Source organism: Salvia hispanica, chromosome 5 (assembly GCF_029641045.1).
Source record: "Salvia hispanica isolate PSC_SH4W2 chromosome 5, Shi_PSC_v1, whole genome shotgun sequence".
In the NCBI taxonomy this organism is placed as follows: domain Eukaryota; kingdom Viridiplantae; phylum Streptophyta; class Magnoliopsida; order Lamiales; family Lamiaceae; genus Salvia; species Salvia hispanica.
In genome coordinates, this window is record NC_142696.1 from 34,769,396 (window position 1) to 34,792,121 (window position 22,726).

The window sequence follows — 22,726 nt, forward strand, 5'->3', positions numbered from 1 at the left end:
TTTTTTTAGATTCTGTAGTTTTTTAGTGTAGATATTTCTTACATTTATACAATATCGTTCATGCATAACAATATTGAGAACAATCTACATATTTAGATTTACATTTTACCGTGCATGCTGTTGGTGTGTGTTTTTCTGTGTTTGTGTGTGTGTTTTGCTTTGTTTACGTGTGTTTTTGCTGTGTGTGTGTTGCTATGTGTTTGGTTGATCTGTTTAAATGTAGAAATTGTGATTTTGGTTGATAAAATGATACTTTGTGAATAGTGTTTTGTTTTACTTAAGTGACAAGTTATGCCCTCTCTGCTTTTTTGAACTCATTGAAATTCAGAAAATGATAGTTTCAGATTATAAAATGATAGTTTCATGGGATATGGGATAAAATGATAGTTTCATGGGATAAAATGATAGTTTACATTATAAAATGATAGTTTCATGGGATAAAATGATACTTTATGTTTGTTTGTGTGTGTGTCCTGATGCTAATGCTGCTGTGTTTGTGTGTGTGTTGTTGTGTGTGTCTCTGTGTTTTTGTATGTGTGTGTGTGTTGCTATGTGTTTGGTTGATCTGTTTAAATGTAGAAATTGTGCCTTTACTTGATAAAATGATACTTTGGGTGCATAAAATGATAATTTCTGAAAATGATAAAATGATACTTTGTGGATAGTGTTTTGTTCTACTTAAGTGACAAGTTATGCCCTCTCTACTTTTTTGAACTTATTGAAATTTAGAAAATGATAGTTTCAGAAGATAAAATGATAATTGCACTTGATAAAATGATAGTTTCATGGGATATGGGATAAAATGATAGTTTCATGGGATAAAATGATAGTTTACATTATAAAATGATAGTTTCATGGGATAAAATGATACTTTATGTTTGTTTGTGTGTGTGTCCTGATGCTAATGCTGCTGTATTTGTGTGTGTTGTTGTGTGTGTCTCTGTATTTTTGTATGTGTGTGTGTTGCTATGTGTTTGGTTGATCTGTTTAAATGTAGAAATTGTGCCTTTGCTTGATAAAATGATACTTTGGGTGCATAAAATGATAGTTTCTGAAAATGATAAAATGATACTTTGTGGATAGTGTTTTGTTCTACTTAAGTGACAAGTTATGCCCTCTCTACTTTTTTGAACTTATTGAAATTTAGAAAATGATAGTTTCAGAAGATAAAATGATAATTGCACTTGATAAAATGATAGTTTCATGGGATATGGGATAAAATGATAGTTTCATGGGATAAAATGATAGTTTACATTATAAAATGATAGTTTCATGGGATAAAATGATACTTTATGTTTGTTTGTGTGTGTGTCCTGATGCTAATGCTGCTGTATTTGTGTGTGTTGTTGTGTGTGTCTCTGTATTTTTGTATGTGTGTGTGTGTTGCTATGTGTTTGGTTGATCTGTTTAAATGTAGAAATTGTGCCTTTGCTTGATAAAATAATACTTTGGGTGCATAAAATGATAGTTTCTGAAAATGATAAAATGATACTTTGTGAATAGTGTTTTGTTCTACTTAAGTGACAAGTTATGCCCTCTCTGCTTTTTTGAACTCATTGAAATTTAGAAAATGATAGTTTCAGAAGATAAAATGATAATTGCCCTTGATAAAATGATAGTTTCATGGGATATGGGATAAAATGATAGTTTCATGGGATAAAATGATAGTTTACATTATAAAATGATAGTTTCATGGGATAAAATGATACTTTATGTTTGTTTGTGTGTGTGTCCTGATGCTAATGCTGTTGTATTTGTGTGTGTTGTTGTGTGTGTCTCTGTATTTTTGTATGTGTGTGTGTGTTGCTATGTGTTTGGTTGATCTGTTTAAATGTAGAAATTGTGCCTTTGCTTGATAAAATAATACTTTGGGTGCATAAAATGATAGTTTCTGAAAATGATAAAATGATACTTTGTGAATAGTGTTTTGTTCTAATTAAGTGACAAGTTATGCCCTCTCTGCTTTTTTGAACTCATTGAAATTTAGAAAATGATAGTTTCAGAAGATAAAATGATAATTGCCCTTGATAAAATGATAGTTTCATGGGATAAAATGATACTTTGACTTTATATAATGACATAAACTGTTTAACACACTAAAATCTTTTGTTTATTAGGAAAGAACATTCGTGATGATGATGATTATGAACATAGAACATTAGCAGAAGAAGTAGAACATATAAGAAATAAGAAGAAAAGAAAGAATGATGATGCAACTGATGGTAAGACAACATCAAAGAAGGGTAAGAAAAAAGTTGTTGAAGATATTACCGTCATTAAGATAGCAACTTTGGCAGGAAGAAGGAATACTGACTTCTTCGTTGACATGCTTGAATCTCTAAACGAGAATCAAAGAAGAGCTGTTAGAGAGATTGGGTTTGGCGCACTCCTAAACTTCAATATAAGAAGTTTCCCAAGAGCATTAGCGTATTATCTGATCTACAACTTTAACCGTAAAAGTTCATCAATTGAGTTGAACAGTGGGGAATCACTGTTTTTAGACGATGAAGATGTTCACATAACTCTTGGGTTCCCGATTGGATCTTTACCTATCAATAAGAGCAAATTTCAGAAAAATACCCACATCAAAACTGAAATTGCTAAATTCTGTAAAGGTGGAGAGAAAAAAATGGTGCCAAAGTATGTTGTAGAGCAGATGGAGAGAGACAAAGAAGGTGGTGAGTTGTTTAAATGGACTTTTATGGTTCTCATGGAGTATGCCTTGATTAACACTCCTGCTGATGGAAATTTGAGGCCAAAATTTTTAGATTACATAGCTGATGTTGAGAAGATCAAAGAATACAATTGGTGTGGCTATGTCATATCTAGATTGCATGAAACACAAAAGAGGTGGAAAAAAAACACAGCAAAGATATTTACCGGGCCAGTTATCTTTGTAGTGGTAAGAATATATTTGTTTTCCATTGTCTATGAATCTATTTACAGAAAAACTAATATTTGGTTTTTGTTTAATGTAGGCTTGTTACGTGGACAAGATTCTTTTTGAAAAAAAAATGGTGCCAAGATGTTATCCAACAGTGAAAGGATGGACTGCCGAACTATTGAAAGAAAGACAAAGAGCAGAAATGGAGAATTCAACATTTGGTATGGGTCATATGTATGACAGATATAAAAAGCAGCCACATGAAGAAAATGATGAAGATGACGAAGAAGAAGAATCTCAAGATGTAGAAGTGGGGACAACCAATGAATGGGAGAATTTCTTACATGAATGGAAGGAAGTTGCCAAAAATGTTAAAGCGTCAATGGAGAAGATTGTTGATGTCCTTGAAGCAGCGCCGGAAAAACTCAGGAATCTAAATAGCTTTAAGATAATCTGTGATACAACAAGAAATGCAGTGGGATTAAGAGAGGAAGGTGTGCAGCATGTTATAGAAAGTCAGAATACAATGACACAGGCTATAAACAATGATGAAACTGATGATCCTGAATGGATTGATATCATGATTGAGTTAACTAAAGCTGCTGAGAGGACATATATATTGAAAAATAGGAATGAGTTCCCTACCTTCACTCTGATACCTGAATGTGACGACAGTCCTAATGAGAATCAAGAATTTAATCGGGAAAAGGATGTAGAGAAGGAAAAAGATGATGAGGTGGAAAACGAGCAAGAGAAACAGAATGAAAGCGAAAAGGAAATGGCTAATAAAGCAGCTGGAAAAGAAGAGGAAAAAGTTTCAGGGAAAGAAGTTCAGAATGAAGAATATGAGGTAACTTTTAAAAATGATAGTTTAAGTACATAAAATGATTGTTTATATGGTTAAAATGATATAGGTTTGATGATGTTTTTTGGTGGTTCTGTTTTATTTGAAAACTGATACTTTTGCATCATAAAATGATAGTTTAAGCGGATAAAATGATACTTTTGCATGATAAAATGATAAAATGATAGTTTCGGGGAATAAAATGATAGGTTCTGTGAATAAAATGATAGTTTTGTTTCATAATGATTGTTTTAGATTTTTGGCTATGAGTATCATTTTATCAGCCAAAAGTATCATTTTATCTACTGCAAGTATCATTTTGTCATTATATAATTCAGAAGTACCATTTTATAACATAAAAATGAATTATATTTTCATGCATATAGAAAAGTATCATTTTATCAGCTATAACTATCATTTTATCAGCCAAAAGTATCATTTTATTAGTAAGAAGTATCATTTTGTCATTCAGAAGTATCATTTTATAACATAAAAAGTATCATTTTATCAGCTATGACTATCATTTTATCAGCAAAAAGTATCATTTTATCAACTGAAATATAATTTAATCAGCAAAAAGTATCATTTTATGTATATTAGCAACAAAAGTAATATACCTGTTAGTGTTGTATGTTGAATCAAATGAAATTACATCTCCAAACATATGATAATTTCATCTTGAAATAGCATCATCCCAGAACTGATACTTTTATTTGAAAACTGATACTTTTGCATCATAAAATGATAGTTTAAGCGGATAAAATGATACTTTTGCATGATAAAATGATAAAATGATAGTTTCGGGGAATAAAATGATAGATTCTGTGAATAAAATGATACTTTTGTTTCATAATGATAGTTTTAGATTTTTGGCTGATAATGTGATAGTTCCTGTGGATAAAATAGTATACCTTCTGTCAATAACAATTTATATTTTTTTTTAATGAAAGCATGACAGAGTTGATACCATAATAACCACTGTCATGGAGGATATCCACAGAGATGATGATGTTTTAAAACAGAGAGAAGAAAATTTGAATAAGGAGAAAGTGGTTTCTCAAGAAGATGATGAAGTTTTAAAACAAAGAGAAGAAAATTTGAATAAGGACAAAGGGAAGAAGATGGTTACTCAAGATCCTCCAATGGAAAAGGAGAAAGTGGTCAGAACAACAAAGAAAATTGTTGAAGCAATGTGCTCTCCCTACAATGTCAGAGCAGTGAATCTGAAAGGAAAGCTGAATAAAGAAGAGAGAGAAATAATGTACTGGTTGATGGCAGATGAAGAAAGTGAACAGTAAGTTTTGAATTACATAATTATATTCTTATTCAGTTCTTTTAACTAACATTAAATATGAATTTGAAATCAGTTATGAGGTAGTTTATGAGAACGACAAGATCACATTGTTCAAGATTGACTTCCACAGCCTTGCTCCACATACATACGTCAGGATCAACATCATAGATGCATGGGTTGTGTTCCTCAACCACAATGAAAAATTCAAATCAAAGGCATCACCGAGTCGTCTTTTCATCAACACCACACCTACGGTACAGTAAACGATTAAATAAATAATAGTATTACATTAAAAGTTAAAATATATTTACAAAAATGTAAACATGACAGATTTACAACATTACTGCAAGGAGATCTGGTTGGACTGAAGCAGAGAGTCGAGAAAGATTTTGCTCAAACTTGAATGAATTTGTGTCAAAGATTGAAAATTTCAAATGGGAAAATTATGACCTGGTAAGTAATAATTAGATATACATTACAGAACAGGGGTGCGTTATAATGATAACCCATATTTATGTGATAAGCTAATAACCCTATCATTTTATGGGTCAAAAGTATCATTTTTACTAAAAATGATATTTATACATGATAAAATGATATTTTTCGTCCATAAAATGATATTATGTTCTATAAAATGATACTTTTCTTCCATAAAATGAGGGTTATTAGGTTATCATCATAAATATACGTTATGATATGATGACATCCCTTACAGAACAACATACCTATATTTTTGAAAATGACATTTATATATAATGTTTTGAAAATTAGATATTCTTTCCGATCTGGGCGTATGAACATTATTATATCATCTGCTTCAATCTCAAAATGCAAATGATGGATGTGATTGACAATTCTCTGGTTAGTGAAGATTTACTTGAGAAGAAATATGAAGATGCACCAAGTACTCTGGTATGTTTAGTTAAATGCATTCAATATTTATTAGTTAAAATGCATTGAATATAATTCAGTATGGAGCATAATATAATTTTTAATCAACCTCATGTATGTTTTGTGTTATTTGAATAGAGAAATTTCTTCTGAACTTATCTTGGAAATGGAGTCAATCCATCAATGGGAAGAACTGTCAAACTGTCAAAAACCAGATACATGAATATGCCATGGCAGAACGATACAAATAAAGTTGACTGTGGAATTTATGTGATGCGCCATTTGGAGACTTACATGGGTGGTCCTGTTCGTAACTGGAATTCAGGTTTAACGAAGAAGGGAACAAAGTCTTTCATAAAACTCCGTGCCAGATATACTGAAGCATTGCTTATTGGAGATACTAACAAGAAAGCTTTTGAGACACTTACAATGAGAAAGAAGAAGTTTGAGAATGACAGCAAAAAAGGAGAAATTGATGTTGAAAAAGATGATCAGAGAATTTGAACCCCTTGTATACTAACTTATATGACTTGATAATAGCGTTTTGTAATAGTGGTTTCGAATATAATCACCCAAAATTATCATTTTATCTGCTGCAAGTATGTCATTTTATCAGTCAGAAGTATCATTTTATCATTTTATCTGCTCCAAGTATCATTTTTTCAGGTTAAAGTATCATTTTATCAGTTTATAAACAAAAGAATGATGTTATAAGCCAAAATGTCATTTTATAAGCCCAAAGTATAATTTTATTAAACAAAAATGTCATTTTATCAGAAGTATCATTTTATCAGTCAGAAGTATCATTTTATCATTTTATAAGCCCAAAGTATCATTTTATTAAACAAAAATGTCATTTTATCAGAAGTATCATTTTATCAGTCAGAAGTATCATTTTATCATTTTATCTGCTGAAAGTATCATTTTATCAACTGCGAGTATCATTTTATAATTTTATAAGTCAGAAGTATCATTTTATCAGCTTATATATCATTTTGTCAGATTAAAATATCATTTTATCCGTTGAGAGTATCATTTTATCAGCTTATATGTCATTTTTTCCAGCTTATACATGATTTTATAAGGTTATTGTCATTTTATTTGCTGCGAGTATCATTTTTTCAGGTTAAAGTATCATTTTATCAGTTTATAAACAAAAGAATGATGTTATCAGCCAAAATGTCATTTTATACACCAAAAATACCTAAATTATATCAAATGGCTTCAATCTGTCTTCTCATTGACTCTACCACAATTTCTTGAATCATGACGACCCATCTCATGACATTTACCACACCGTCGTAGAGGCTTATTTGCTTTCCTTATTGCACTCTGCCTCTTTGCTACTTTGCCACTAGCTGATCCTTTGGTACTAACAGCGTCTGGAGGATGTACATCAATTACATCAGGTACTGCCATTCCATAAAAATCCTCAACCATCTTCTTCTTTTCAATGACTGAAGGTGCTGCACAATTTCCAAATATATGCTGTTCCAAATCATCAAGACCAACACTTAACAAAGACAAATGATCAATACTTCCTTCAGACTTTTGGACTAATCGATAAAAGTTGGAGAACAACTTTTTCTTAACTTCCTGCTTTTCATCCAAATCTGCAAGATAAAAGATAACATTATTACAATAAGTACTATCATTTCTCTGACTGAAAAATAGAATTTTTACAAATAAGGTTAAAAATGGAACACACGTTCAAATGGTTGTTGTTCCTCAGATGGTAGACCATGTGCTGCCTTTAGTAAAGAGCTCTTCAACCACCTTCGACCAAAATATTTCTCAGGAATGAGATTAGCAGACTTATTCTTCAACAAACAAAATATATGACAGCATAACAAACCAATTCTGGAAAACTTCTTGCAACTACAGTCGAATGTGTCTTTCTTACAATCATACTTAACATCCAATGTTCTACCATATTGGTCCTTGACCTGATGCATCTTGATGTTATCCTCAACAGTAGTTATAGAAACAATCTCACATACCATACTTATTTTCTGTTGTACATGTTTGAAAATAGAATCAGTGTAGATTGTAGATGCATGCTTCTCAATAGGCAATTGGGTTGACAAATCAGGAATAGTTGAGTAATCCAAGTAGTTCAATCGTGAATTGGCATTCCTTTGATCTCCCACAGCATAATTAAAGAAATTGATGAACTGTACAAGATTTGCACGTGGCTTTGTGTAGTTTTTAAAAAAGCTATTCTCCGATTCAGACATCGATGTAGTCCTAAGAAGCGACCCCATGGGAAAATCTCGAAAATAAGCAGGAACCCAGAATTCTCTATCTTCAAACATTGATCCAAACCAGTGCACGTCTTCTAATCCATACCGTTCCATTATATCATTCCATATTATATCAAACTCATCAGGCTCTAACAAATCAGACCAAACACATGCATTCAACTCTTTTTTGAAATCTTCATTACCAAGTAAAGATTTGGGCAACTTATCTGACACCTTAACCATGATATGCCACATACACCATCGGTGCCTTGTTTGTAAAAGTACTTGTTGAACAGCAAGTTTGATCCCCCAATCTTGATCAGTGATAATCAATTTGGGTGCTACCCCCATGCATCGAACAAAACAGCCAAACAACCAAGAATAGGATTCTCTACCTTCACTTGATAACAAGCCAGCTCCAAATGTAACTGGTCTAGAATGGTTATCTTTTCCAGTGAATTGAGCAAAAATCATGCAATACCTTCAGAATATAGCATAAAAATGAATTATATTTATCATAAAATGGTTAAAATGATATAGGTTTGATGATGTTTTTTGGTGGTTCTGTTTTATTTGAAAACTGATACTTTTGCATCATAAAATGATAGTTTGAGCGGATAAAATGATACTTTTGCATGATAAAATGATAAAATGATAGTTTCGGGGAATAAAATGATAGGTTCTGTGAATAAAATGAGTATATTCTGAGTATCATTTTATCAGCCAAAAGTATCATTTTATTAGTAAGAAGTATCATTTTATCTACTGCAAGTATCATTTTGTCATTATATAATTCAGAAGTACCATTTTATAACATAAAAATGAATTATATTTTGCATATAGAAAAGTATCATTTTATCAGCTATTACTATCATTTTATCAGCAAAAGTATCATTTTATTAGTAAGAAATATCATTTTATCTACTGCAAGTATCATTTTGTCATTATATAATTCAGAAGTATCATTTTATCAGCTATGACTATCATTTTATCAGCAAAAAGTATCATTTTATCAACTGAAATATAATTTAATCAGCAAAAAGTATCATTTTATGTCTATTAGCAACAAAAGTAATATACCTGTTAGTGTTGTATGTTGAATCAAATAAATTACATCTCCAAACATATGATAATTTCGTCTTGAAATAGCATCAGCCCAGAAGAGTCTAGTTAACTTTCCATGAGATCCTATCTCAATTTCATAATAGAAGGCATCAGATGATTCCTTTTGAGAACGCATATAATCAAAAATCATTTGAGCATCTGAACCATCAATATTGGACATAATATCACGATAACCATTTCTAATATCAATAATATCACATCCAACATTTTCAGGTCCACCCATTATCTCCTTCAAAAGTTTGAATGTGAGAGTGGGACCAATATTACACCTACCACAATCCTCCATAAACCTCCGATGGATAGGATCCAGATTGCGATTGGCCATCATAAAATGCCTATGCTCATCCGCAACCATTAAGTGATTATGATACTCAACAAACTGATAAACCTCATATCCTCTGCTCTTGCCATCTGAATAATATCTCAAATTGAGCTTAGCAAGACATTCACACCTAAATGACCGACACCTACGCTTTTTAAAAGACACTTCAGTTGATTGGGATGCATGACCAGGTATAAAATTCTTAGAGCCTTGTCTGCTGCAAGCCAAATACTGCCACTTAGTAATACCTTGAACTAATTTGTTACCCATTTTACGAATGCCAAAACCAACTGAACGAGCATAATGTTCATAGAAACCAACTGCTTCTACTAATGTATTGAATTTCATACCAATCATTGGCTTCAAAGCATCATCACAAACAGGAATGTACATACCTACAAATCAGTAAAAGTATCATTTTATCATAGTATCATTTTATCATAATATCATTTTATGCAGTAAAAGAATCATTTTATGCAGTAAAAATATCATGTTATGCAATAAACCTATCATCACAAACAGGAATGTAAATACCTACAAATCAGTAATAGCATCATTTTATCATAGTATCATTTTATCCGACAAAACTATCATGTTATGCAGTAAACCTATCATCACAAACAGGAATGTACATACCTACAAATCAGTAATAGTATCATTTTATCATAGTATCATTTTATCATAATATCATTTTATCCGACAAAACTATCATATTATGCAGTAAACCTAACATTATAAGCCAAAAGTATCATTTTAACACATAATCGACAATACATAATATAATCAAATAAGAATTTCAGTACATCAGAAACATAAACCAATCAACAACTAATATTAATCTAAAATCAAATTCAATACATGAATATGAACACAATCAATAAGCTAAGTAATAGATAATGATTGTTACCTTCGTTATTTGCTACAGATTCCATCGAAGCAAATTTTCACAACAATTGAAGAGGTAATCAATGAAAATAAGAACGCAAAATTGAAAACATCTTCCCGATCACAATTATGGAAACAAAATCTGGAGAATACGGAATAATGAAACAAATCGAAGAAAATCTGGAGATGTTGAAATAAAATAGGCGAGAAATATGGAAGATGAAGATGAGAGAATCGATCTTAATTGTGAAGATGAAGATGAAGGAGAGAATTGAGTTCAAAAAGAATGAAAGCGTGATTCGCGCGTTTGGAGTAGAATTCAGAAATTAAATGAGGAAATTACATTTTTACCCCTCTGCGCCTTTTTTATAAGTAAATCTAAGTTTGAATCTCAACCACAAGATTATCAAATTTGTGTGGTCCAGATTCGGTTATAGAGTTATTATGTGATTTGGGGGTTATGATATGATCACATCCCTATATATATATATATATATATATATATATATATATATATATATATATAGGGGTGTGTTAGGGTCCTTACAGCATCTTAGCTTAAAACACAGCACAAATCACAGCCCTTGGATCATTAGATTGGATGGCTGTGATTTATTACATTATGATACTAAAAATCTACATTATTAGGCGAGGTACATTATTAGACTAGAAATGTACATTGTAAGACTAAAACTGTACATTTCTAAACTAAAATGCTACATTATTAAACTAAAATGCTACATTATTATCCGAGCTACATTATTAGTCTAAAATTCTACATTATTAGATGACACGTGGCATTAATCTAACCATTAGATCATATGATCCAATGGACTGCAAGTGTTTTGAGTTTTACTTATACTTAGCGTTCTGACCTGAATACATCCCTATATATATATATATGTATATATATATATATACGGGTGCACTAGGGTGCCACCATAGATAGGATAACACCATACCACCAATATAGTCCGTTAGATCTCGTTTATGGACGCCTAGGATTAAGTTTCGTGAAAAAACATGGGTTTGCAGTGTACAGTATTAGATATTGTAGTCTACTGTATTAGATATTGCAGTCGTGGTAAACTGCAATATTGTTGTGGTAAGACTGCAATATTTAATGAACAACACTGCAATCTGGTAACGTAAAATTAAAAAAAAAATCCTATTTTACCCCTCCGTGTTTTTACACGTGGCAGCATGACAAGCACACTATTTTCAGATCCAATGGCCTAAAATGGTGGTATGATGTTACAATAAAGAGGGTTGTCATCTTAATACATCCATATATATATATATATAGGGAGATGATCAAAACAAGTATGTATTTAAATCCAGAAATGCAGCCCAAATCTTGGCCCTAGGATTAGATGATCTAATGGTCAATAATTAATCCAAAACACAGAAGGTCATAATTAAGTAGTTTTAGGTCATATTATAAGATTTGGATTTATGTCATGTTAAGATCATTTTAGGTCATGCTTTGTTAGCATGACCTAAAAATAAACTAACTATGACCTAAAAATGTCTTATGTATGACCGTGTTCTGCATTTCTGTATTTAAATCTGGTCTTCATAGATCAAAACCCTATATATATATATATAGGGTGGTGATCAAATGAGATTTTTTAGGATAAATGAGAAATGAGATGCAATATCAGCCACTCATTTCTATTAAATGAGTGGTCCAGATTTTGCCACATGAAATTTATTTGAGGATTAATTAATTATGAAAGGGCATAATGGGAATTTGTCATCCAAACGCGATTTTGATTTTCTCCTTCGGTTTCTCAACGCTATTCTTCACGAAATCAGAATCTCCTTCCTCAACGCTATTCTTCACAAAATCAGAATTTGCAAACTCCTCAGATCGTCGATTCGCCGAGATATCCTCGAAGTAAAACTTATCAGATTGTCGATTTCTGATTTTTCCCCTTCACGGTGCTCAATTAGATCCGTGGCTGCCACAGCGGTTCTGGCAGAAATCGTCGACAGCGACATCAGCCGCCGTTAGCACGACGTTAATCGCGTTGATTTTCTAGCCTTTAGATGCCAGATCTATGAGATGTTTTTTGGTGAGAGATTTTCCAATTGAATCTTCGAGGATCTGCTTGTTAAGGTGGAGAGGGAGGGATAGATTTTTCGAGAAGGTGAGGTGGTAGTACTTCTCCGCCTCCGGCCAGCCCCGGCCAGTACCTGCGTCTCCGCCTCCTTGACCACCGCATGGTCCTTGCCATCTCCTCTCCTCCGTCGATCGCCGCCTCCAGCGGCGCGTTCGATTTTCAGGTGAAGCCTATCGCCGGCTCCACGGCGAAGCTCCTTTGTGAGCTGCAGAGAGACGATGTGGTTGAATTAAGTCGGTTGGTGGCGGTTTCGATGTGGATTGAATCTCGCCGCCGGAGAAATATCAAACGGTGCTCATCTTCGCCAGAAATTGAATGGAACCACCGTTGCTCTTCCGCGTGGCTATTCTGGTAATCGTGATTGCCTTTTTGCTAACCTCAGATTTCTGCCTTTTTATTTGGTTGATTTTGCGAAGAAATGTATGAAATATTGTCTGAATTGAGTATTGAAAGATAACCTAATTTCTTCGCCCAATTTGTTCGTGTGATGATTTCATAATTTTGGAATTTGTGCTTTGATTCACATTATCTGCTTTTGAACCAATTTCCAGTGATATGAAATCTGATCAAATTGCTTTTATACTGATTTTATACATTCATGGGTGTTGTTTCCATGGTGAAATGGAAACAAAATTGCCAACAATTACTTTACCAATAAATGTGGTGTTATGTAATTGATATTTTTCAATATTAGTATTAGTGAATAAATATAAATGAATTTATTAGATTAATGTTTATTAATCAAGAAATGTGGTGAATGTGAAATTGGGTGAAAATTACAGAGTATATTTTTCATGTATTAGATTAAACTAGTACATTTTCACCTATAAATGTACACCTTAATAATACACCATAGGTGTATTTATGGCCATGTCAAGTCAATTATACTCTGTAATTTAGCCATTGAATTTGGGTGAAGCTTGTGCTTCCTTGTGATATGTAGTTTAAAAGCATGGCTTTTGCATTTTCATTATTAGTTATTAAGGTTATTTCAATTGTAATAGGTTACAGATTATCACATAGTAAACCAGTTTGAACGTTGCAAATGAACCAATGACCCATTTGCTTTTGGCATTGGTTTTACAAGAGAGAGAGCTGAAGGGCACTAGAAATGAAACTTTTTTTAAGCATATAAATGGTAAGCCTTTTTTGCAATGTATACTGAAGGTGTTTGCTTCATCTTTTTTTTGGATAGTATACTAGCTATTGAGTGATTACTGATTTTGTTAAGTGTGTTTGAAAAAAGCTCAATTGGATTATGCTGTAATAAAATTTGATGAGAGTTTTTGAAACTTTTCTTTTTTAATCACATTTATCTTCAAATGAATGTGCTATAAATGTATCACATTTAGTTGTTGACATTTTGCAATGAAGCTGAAGGTGTTTCGCCTCCGATATAGAAGGCGAAATGGAAGGCTTCTCGATCGACGCTGCTGAGTTGCCCGATTTCTTAGGCGTCATTCTGCTCGATAGCATTGATTTCGACGATCTCTTCCTCGGAATCGAAGACGGCGACGTTTTGCCCGATCTCGAGATGGATGCCGAGAGCTCCTCGCCGACAACATTGATTTCTACTCTTTGTTGGATTTTGTAGTGAGATCTGCAATTTTACTCATTTTTCATGAATTGGAATTTGTAGATCTAAAAATTGGAACAATAAGATTTGTGAGATATTGAATCCTCATGTCGAAATTGTTAGATTTTTTAATTGACTAATAGATTTTGTGTATGTTGGTGGAAGCTCTGCGATGTTTCTGAATTTGACCGGGATTTATTCATGTTTATTGATGAAAGTAAGTGGTGAAAAGAAATGACAGAACAAAAAAATCTAGGTTAATCATAATGCACTCTAGGTGTTTAGTGATATTCCCCAATTGGTAATTAGTTGCTAAGAGTTAGATTCAAGATTTAGCTATCTCTTTTTTTTATGTCAACTAAGCACATATAATGTCAACTACATGTATAAGTCATGTCAACTACAGTACATATCGTCTCAACTCCACATACAAGTCATGTCAACTACGGTATATAATATGTCAGCTACACTTTCAAGTCATGTCAACTACACGTACAAGCCATGTCAACAATTATAAGTCATGTCAACTACACGTACAAGCCATGTCAACAATTATAAGTCATGTCAACTACATTTTCAAGCCATGTCAACTACACGTACAAGCCATGTCAACTACACTTACAAGCCATGTCAACTACACGTACAAGTCATGTCAACTACACGTACAAGCCATATCATATCAACTGCACACACGTATAATGTCAACTATGTGTACAATCCATGTCAACTACACATCAAATGTCAACAACTACACATCAAATGTCAACAACTATGTAGTTGACATAAAAAAAAATTGAAAAATTGAAAAAAAAATTAATTTTTTTTTTAAAAATTAAAAAAATTAAAAAAATATATAAAAAAAAAAAAACCATGTCAACTACACGTACAAGTTATGTCAACTACACGTACAAGCCATGTTAACAATTATAAGTCATGTCAACTACACTTTCAAGCCATGTCACGAAATTATAAGTCATGTCAACTAAACTTTCAAGCCATGTCAACTACATGTGAATTGATATGTGAATTATAAGTGTTATTTTTTAGTTGTTGACATTTTAATACGAGTTGTTGACATTCGATATTCTCGGTATTGATATGTGAATTATAAGTGTTATTTTTTAGTTGTTGACATTTTTATACGAGTTGTTGACATTCGATAATCTAGCTATTGATATGTGAATTATAAGTGTTATTTTATTGAATGTTGAAGATTTGAAGATTTGAATGTTGAAGATTTGAAGATTTGAAGATTTGAATGTTGAAGAAGATTTGAAGATTTGAATGTTGAAGAATTGAAGATTTGAAGATTTGAATGTTGAAGATTTGAAGATTTGAATGTTGAAGATTTGAATGTTGAAGATTTGAAGATTTGAAGATTTGAATGTTGAAGATTTGAAGATTTGAATGTTGAAGAGATTTGAAGAATGTTGAAGATTTGAATGTTGAAGATTTGAAGATATGAATGTTGAAGAGATTTGAAGAATGTTGAAGATTTGAATGTTGAAGATTTAAAAATTTAAAGATTTGAATGTTGAAGATTTGAAGATTTGATGATATGAATGTTGAAGATTTGAAGATTTGAAGACTTTGCAGCTAAAGTTTTAGAGAGAATTTTAGAAAATGATTTCAAACACAATTTAATAAAAAGACAATTATACCCCCTTGTTGACATAATGTGGTATTTGTTGACATTTTATTAATCTTGTGGATTAGTGGCCTATATTGCATCTCATTTTTCAATTTAGCTAAATAATCTCAACTTAACCAGACCCTATATATATATATATATATATTATATATATATTTATGTTGCTTTAATAATTAAAAACTTAATTTAAGTGTGTGCATGTGATACAATTACACGTAACTACATATATATAATATCTATATATATTTGTGCATGACTATGAAATTAGGGATAAGGATTTATATTAGAGCCACACGTGTAGGTATATAAACATAATCCAAATAGATTAGTTAAACGGTGGAATAAACATATGAAGCCCACGTCAAAAACTATACTATTATTTAAAGGGGATAAGGGTTCATGCTAGATTACATATCGAAAATAAGGGGTGTATAAATCACACTTTTAATTTTACATATTTTTATATGATTAATTGCTATGTGTTAAAGTAGAGTGAATATTTGAACTATATGATATAAGTCTGAAATGGTTATATATTATTTGATATTGATGGTGTAATATGATGTGGGTATGTAATTGGTGCAATTGATATATTTTATATGGCATTAGAAGTACTACAATCATTGGATTAAAGAGGATATGTGACAGTCTTGCCTTGGGTTTGGGTTCTACGGGTCATATTCAATGATAATGGACCTACAAGTCAAAGAAAATATACAAAGAGGGGCCTTCGTAGAAAGGTCAAAATACAAAGAGGGGCCTTCGTGGAAAGGCCAAATAATAAAAGGGACCTTCGGGTCGTATACAATGGAAATCCCGGGCAGATACCAGACTTGATTTGTCACAGAATAATAAAGAAGAACAGAAAGGCATACGCATATGGATATGAAATTATTTATGATATTTATTGCTTATGGTTATATATGTTGGTGAAGGAATGTGTTTTGATATTTGTATGCGTGGAATTAAAGGTAAGGTTTATATACACTGAGTTGCGGCTCATATAAACCACTATTATTTTTCAGGAATAAGATATCAGTAAAGCTTTTGATTGACGTGAGTCGTAGGAACTGCACGTATCATCAGGTTCGGCGGCTGACGCGTTTTGGCAACCTTCTCTTCCTCATCATTTTTGCATGTAGATAAATGTATAATATATAGAGTTGCGAGAGGGTCTCACTACGGTTTAGAATATTTTGCAATATGTACTTGATAAATGTTGTTTTTTTAAATCATATTATATAATATGTGTGTTTATTTACTTGACGTGTTGATTATTTATTTTAAATTTTGAATTTATTTACTGTAAGTAGTTATGTCATAAGGGTCGAGGCGTGACAACTCATTAGTGATTCAAATGAGTTCAATTTAGAGCACCCTTAACCGACCTTCGTTATTCATACACTTATTTTTTAATATTTTTTACTCCATCTGCCCCCAAAAAATAGACAAAGTTATTGACACGAGTTTTAATCTATAATTAGTAAAGTAAGAGAGTGGGAAAAGGTAGTGAAAGTGTTAATGAACTGTGAGGTCCATATTATAAATATTATGTAGGATTATTATTTGTTGAAAATATTTCATACTTAGACTTAGTCTAATTTTGTGCCTCATATTGTTAAACTAGTCTACTTTTTATGAACGGATGGAGTATTACATACTTTATCCAAGGACCATTGATGCAACGGGACACCTACAACGACAACAATTCACCATTTCGTCCTAGAGGGACGGGATGGGATGGGATGGTTAAAGGCCAACCGTCGTTAATACATGTTAGAATGTATTCAAGTTGGATTACAATCTATAGATATTTTATGTATTTGTGTCAAAGAGTGTTTATTTGAATTTGAGAGTGTAGACATTTTATACTACCATATTCACATTGGATTTGTACTTGCAGATATTTTATACTCGTATCAAAGAGTCTTAACTGATAATTTAAGCTCTTATTCGAGCTAATAGTAAAAAAAATCTTTAATCTTTTTACATTAATATTTTTATCTTCCCATCAGCGGCGTATCTACATGAGAACAAGGGGGTCAATTGTACCCCCAAATGTTTGTTCTTTAATACTATATGTACTCCTCCTAATTTAACAAACTCCACCGTTGGCCTAGTGGTAACTGGTAAGCATGGTCTTTGTCCATGCGCCTGTGTTCGCTCCTTCTTGGGAGCACAACCAACTTTTCCTTTTTACTCTAACTTTCTCTTCTCCAAATTTACTTTGTTTTAATCTATATCACCTCTCATTGGATTTAATTTTGTTTTCAGTTCAAATACTCCAAGTTTAATTTTATTTTAGCTTTGTATTCTTTCATATTTAATTTCCATTACTCATTTTCAGTAAATACTTATATGACTAATATAAAGTAATACTATATTTTTGTAATAGTTTAAAAAAAACTCAATATATACTAAATTGAAATAAGTATAATAATGTAATACTATTTATAAAACTAACCACCTCATTAATGGGGTGCATTAAGGTCCTTACACCCCTTTAGTGTTATACACAACACAAATCACAGCCATAGGATTGATGGATTGGATGGATGGGATTTAAATCACCCGAGCTACATTATTCGACCATTTTCGTACATTATTGGGGCAAAATTGGTATCACACAAAAATCTGTAGCAGTTTCAAAACTGCAGTTTCGAGATTTCAGCGGAATTAATTTGAGCGACGATTTCACAACCCAATCTCTCTCCTCTCTCTACGTCAATTCGACTGTAATTCCAGTCTCTCTTCCCCCCAATTCAACCCTCCCCAAACCCTAGACGCCGCCAAATCTCAACACAAAACCAAAATCACGCCATTTTTTCGCCGTCATCAAGACTAAAACTGTACATTATTTCAATAGTAGACCAACTTCAGAGTTCTTCGAGTGTAATATGATGATTTTAGTTTCGGTGAACCTTTATTCGAGGGTTGTATAAAAGGGTCGGATTTCTGGTAAATTTCAACTCTAAAATATTTGGGTTTTACAATTAGATGTTTGTTCTTCAGTGATTGTCTGTATTTTGCGCTCTAATTGCTTCGGATGTTGTTGATTTTCGTACATTGGGTATTTCTTCGATTTTTTCATCAAATTTTAATGTTTTGATGATAAATCTACATCAGGAACTACTCAATTGTGCTTCATATTGAATCGTGTGTTCTTGATGTCTCTTGATGATAAATCTACATTGGGTAATCATCTTATTGTTCATTTTGTTGACAATAACATACCTATTTATAGTGGTCTGAGTTAGCACATTACAAAGTTTATTCTTGAAACGATAAATTGGTGGAATAACACTGAATATTCATTTGTAATTGTGCATCAATACAAAATAAAATTTTGTACATTATACGTTTGTTAAGTGTACATTATCTCATTATATTTTACTCCGTATGTGATACATTATCTAGGCTATTATGTACATTATTTTAATAAAATTTCATTGTTTATGTGTGTGTTGGATTTCATACCGTAAATAATGTATGAAAATTGACCTTTAATGTACATGTTTAATGCTAATGATGTACCTGTGTAAGGATTTAATGTTTGGCGGGAGTTGAATCCATACCCTTTGGGTTTAGCAATCCATGGGGCTAGGTTGTAGTACCCACTCACAAAACGAATCTATCACCAAGGGTAGGGAGTTTGAATCATTCCTCTATGGTTTAACAATCCATGGGGCTAGGGTACAGTACCACCACATGCATTGAGTTTCATATTTTTATGTGTGTTTTGGATTGCTTACTGTAAAAACTATACAAAAAGAGGCATTTAATGTATATGTGTAATAATAAGTAATATACATGTGTAAGGATTTAATTTGTACATTGATTACTTATCCATTGATACATTATTCAATTTTATGCGTACAAGTCTTCCAATTTGAAGCATCATATTTCACCGATTATTTCGATCTGTACAATCTTTATTCTGCATTGATGCTTTGCGTTATTAGATATTCAATTTACATCTCTAGACTAATAAATGTACGCTTGTCTTATTAGAATCAAAGTGGACAGCGGCCGACTTCGATGATGACTTTGATGAGACATTCCACTTTATTCATACACCAATTTAGAGAGGAAATGGCTGTGGATAGGGAAGTTGAGCGTGCTGCCGCGCCAAAGCGTTTACATTGTTTATAATATTCATGTTTACATTGTTTATGATATTTATGTTTTAATAAACAATTTGACTTTTGTACATTAATGATAACTTTGTGTGCATTGTATAATTATACATTACTTACTGTATGAATAGTACATTAATTATATTAAAATGCATATATTATTTATTAAGTATGGTGGCAATGTACATATAGGGAACAATAATGTAACGCAACTTGAATAGTAATGTACCATTGTAATAGAATAATTGGAAGATGTACATACAAGTCATAACTAATGTAGTCATTCACTTATAAATAATGTACGAAAACTCATAAATAATGTAGTCATTCAATAGTAAATAATGTGTACATTCACAGCGTAAACTAATGATGTACATAAAATACATACATAATGTAGTCATTCACTAGTGAATAATGTACGAAAATTCATTAATAATGTAATCATCTAGTACTAAATAATGTAGATGTCAAAACAGCCACCAGAAACAAACTTCATGTGGTGGTTCTATACCCTAGCTCATGGATTGATAAACCCTAGGGGAATGATTCAACTCCCTCCCACTGGTGATGGTTTCGTTTGTGAGTCGATACTACAACCTAGCCCCATGGATTACTAAACTCAAAGGGTATGGTTTCAACTCTAGTCAAACAGTAAATCCTTACACAGGTACATTATTTAGTATGACACATGTACATTAAAGGCCAACTTTCGTACATTATATACTGTATGAAATCTAAAACACTCAAAAAATGGAATTCAATGCATGTGGTGGTACTATACTCTAACCCCATGGATTGCTAAACCCCTAGGGGAACGATTTAAGCTCCCTGCTCTTGTTGATGGTTTCGTTTGTGAGTGGGTACTACAACTCAGACATCAAAGTTCATGTTTGACTTAATGTAGTTGAATTTATTTCTTTAATGTACGAATATAGTGTGTATAAATTTATTTTTATATGATAAGAACGGCTAAATGAAAGAAATTCTTTATTGAAATCTACATTTGAAATGTATAAAAGCCGTAAATAATCTAATTAAAGCAACTAATCTTGAAGTTAATTTTAAAAAATTATGTAATGGATTGAAGAAGAAGAGATTGATTTGAGAGTTCCGACAATGATGTAGATTGAATTGAGAATGCAGTTTGATAAAATGAATAGAAGAAGACAGACTGAATGTATATAACTAATCTGAATGGTTACCTTTATAATCTAAATTGATAAAGTATATCTTTTTAGATGATAAATAATTAAGGAAATAACATCATGGTATGCGTTAAACTAGGATTGAGATAATCAAGGGAGTGAATAACTGCAATTTTAATCTCCCTAAACTAACCTTTTCGAATTATTTTAATATTTTTATTAATCACACATGGCATAAAAACCGTCCATTAGATAGAAAAGATCAAGGGCTTGGAATTTGTTTTGTGTTTAAGCAATATTTAGTGTAAGGATGTGAATACATCCCCCTCGTTATATTCATATCTATAAAATACTTACAAAATATGAATACATATATTTCAAATATATAATTTACGTGATACTATAAAATAATTTATTATTATTGAAAATGATGTTTTCCCATAAAAAAATTGAAGACAAAGATTTTTTTGAAAAAAATAGAACACTTAAAAAAAACATAATAATAAACCAAACAAAAAAATTAGTCTAACTTTTTAAATTTTAACTGGTTACTATTTTTTTCACCCCATATCAAAAATCCTAGATACGCCACTGCTTCCCATTCATACAACATAGATATATGGATTGGGGCAAGGGCATCGCTGAACTAATCTATGATTTGATAATTTTTAAATGAGGGATTGAGAATTAAATCTGTGATTGATTAAGCTGTAAGAGCATCCACAATGGCGGCTAGCGTACCGGCTAGCCGAACCATTGTAATCGGCCAACGGCTTTTCGGCGAAAAAACCGGCGAGCGCTAGCCGATTTCTAGGCGCTGGTCGATGAGTTGGCCGCCATTGTGGTGTGCCGATCGGTGAGCGATCGGCCAGCGCAATTTTTTATTTTTATTTTTTTCAAATTTTTTGAAACACTATATATACGCGATTTTAGTTTCATTTTCATTTGCACCACTTGTTTTAACGAGTTTTCTTTCTCTCTAACTTTCTGTACAAGAGCAACATCGAGCGATGGACATCAACAACGAGTCCAGTTCGGCGACGAGCGGGTCTCAGACTCCCACGGTACCCGTTGGGTTTGGATGGGGGCAGATGGGCGGTGGGCCGGTGGGCGGCGGCCAGATGGGCGGGGGGTACAACATGTGCCCTTGGTAACAGTTGATGGGATTGATGGCGGGCGGGCAGGCGATGCCGGGCGGGGGTCAGGCCAGCGGTGGGCAGGCAATGCCGGGGTGGGGAGGTAGGACGAAGATGACGCCGCAGATGATACAACAGATGATAGGGATGATGCCGGTATGGCAGGGCGGGATGCAGCCCGGGGTGCAGGGGTCGGGGGGGGGGGGGGGGGACGGTCTATCGTCCCACTCTTGACTTTTTGACGGCTTCGTCTCACACATCGACCCCAGTGGAGACGCAGTTCACTGGGGATGACCGTTTCTCATTACATGAGCTGAGGATCGATATCGGGGAGGCGGACACTGCCGTTCCAGCAGGGGGAGTAGGGGGTCGGGCCGCGCCGAAGAAGAAAAAGAGCAAGGTGGTCGGCGAGTCGTCGCAGCCGGCTGTTGACGACACCACCACACGGAGGAAGTGGACGGAAGAGGA

The 22,726-nt window shown here is 32.9% G+C and overlaps 1 long non-coding RNA gene across 2 annotated transcripts; it reads left to right on the forward strand.

Annotated features, from left to right (window-relative positions):
* The first annotated feature begins 12,265 nt into the window (after positions 1 to 12,265).
* On the forward strand, positions 12,266 to 14,330 carry LOC148926710 (uncharacterized). 2 transcript variants are annotated; one of them, XR_016130271.1, is made up of 3 exons: positions 12,266 to 12,965; positions 13,619 to 13,752; positions 13,989 to 14,330. It is a non-coding gene; the product is annotated as an uncharacterized LOC148926710 (long non-coding RNA). The 2 variants fall into 2 exon arrangements; XR_016130270.1 differs by having other exon boundaries at positions 13,619 to 14,330.
* Positions 14,331 to 22,726: the final 8,396 nt, after the last annotated feature.